Genomic DNA, 1,783 nt, shown 5'->3' with positions numbered 1-1,783 from the left:
CCCTAAAAAAAAAAAAAAAAAAAAAAACCAAGCCTGGAGTGTCCTGGTGAGGGGGGCAGGGTTTGGGGAAACCCCTGTGCTCTATGCTCTGACATGAGCAGTGCAGACAGGGAGGGTGCAGCGGGGAGGCTGGTAATTCCATCTTCAGAGAATGTGGCACTGGCTGGGATACACAGGGGATGAGGTGCCTACTGCCAGTTTTCCTCTGGTACCTGCTGGAGAGTGGCATCCAGGAGTGGGTGAACAGCTTGAGGCCTGGCACAGTGATGCCCTTCTCCAGCTGGTGGCCAGTGCTCCTGTAAGACTACTTACTGTAAAGGCCCCATCCTCCATGTCTGTGTCCTGGCTGTGCTCCAGCTCTTCCTCTCTGTGTATCAGCAGCCCCTCCTAATCACCATCGTCTCGAGACTGTGCTTCTCCCAGGGGCATGCCTGCCTTGGAAGCTGTATCCTCTTGTGGGACCAGTGGCCGCATGCTGCTGCCACTACTGCTACTGCTACCACCACTGCTGCTGTCACTCTTCTTGTCATCTGGGTTGGCCTTTTGTTTCTCAGCAATCTGCTCCAAGTGGCCCAGCAGGGCATCAATGTTGGACTTGATTTGTGTCAGCTCTGTCTTGATGGTCTGCAGCTCACTGGTCTTTAACATAATCTTGGCTGAGCCAGTGGTGGTGGGAAAAGAGCTTGAAAGGTGTGGTAGTTTTGACATGCCAAGCCAAAGGGACTGTGACCTGGGGTTGCTTCACAGGGACTTCCCTGGGCATTGGCACCAGTGACAGGTAGCACCAGTAGTTGAAAGCCTGCTTATGTCAGATGCTGCTCTCTTTAGTTCCTTGGGTCTGTTGGGCTTGGGCTCTCCAGCCATGTTGATGTCCAGAGTCTGCCCAGCCAGCACTTGCCCTTGTTCTCTCAGCACAGCTGCCCGAACATGGTGCTCGTTGACATACTGGACAAAGGTATAGCTCTTGTGCACAGAACAGCTAGTCACATGGCCATACTTGGAGAAGATGGTCTCCATATCTGACTTCTTCACCACAGCTGTGTTTAGATTTCCAACAAAGACCTAAGAGTTGATGGACTTCAGGTCATTCTTGATGGTTACATTGCTTGTCTGGATCTTCAAGGACATGGTGGTCACCAGTACCAAGGCTGAGCTTAGCCAGATATATCCTCCTTTGGGTTGCAAGGTCAGCACCAGCTGCCTCTGGGAACAGGGCTCACCTGCACCAAGAGGTCTCTGAGAAAGCTTGTTAATGATGAAGATTCTGTGACCCCACTTTGAGGCTCTGGGGAGAAGGTCACAGGAGGGGCCAAAAAGTCCTGGTCAGTGGATATCCTGAGGGCTTACTAAACAGCCCATGCATGTGGATCACTGCGACTTAGTTTGAGGTGCTTATCCCCACCCACCAAGATGCTCCTTCGTGTGGTGGGAAGAGGAGGTGGGTTCCAAGATTTCATCAGTGGCTCAGAGGACCACTCACCTCCAGTGGCCTCATCTACCAGAGCCTCGATTTCCTTTCTGATAGAAGCCCCAAAGTTTTGCGTTCTCATTGGTTTCTTAAATGATTGACAGATAAAAAAAATACCAAATAGACAAGCTCTACTTGCCAGTCAACAGTGTTTCTCAAGGGTTAGAGGAATGTGGGAGGGAGTGATCACACCCAGCTTTCACTTGCTGCTCATGAGATGGCAGGTGGTGGGATCTGAGGCCAGCAGAACGGAAGGGAAAAAAAGGAGGATGTTTTAGAAGGCCCCAGAACACTGTCATTCTGCTACCAACACAG

At 51.3% G+C, this 1,783-nt stretch overlaps 1 pseudogene; it reads right to left on the bottom strand.

Moving 5' to 3' along the window:
• Positions 1 to 144: 144 nt before the first annotated feature.
• On the bottom strand, positions 145 to 1,128 carry LOC103593055 (annotated as a pseudogene).
• Positions 1,129 to 1,783: the final 655 nt, after the last annotated feature.

The sequence above is a fragment of the Galeopterus variegatus genome, unplaced genomic scaffold (assembly GCF_000696425.1).
Source record: "Galeopterus variegatus unplaced genomic scaffold, G_variegatus-3.0.2 Scaffold1268, whole genome shotgun sequence".
NCBI lineage: Eukaryota > Metazoa > Chordata > Mammalia > Dermoptera > Cynocephalidae > Galeopterus > Galeopterus variegatus.
Note: the sequence above shows the minus strand (reverse complement) of the source record. Positions and strands in the feature narration are given on the sequence as shown.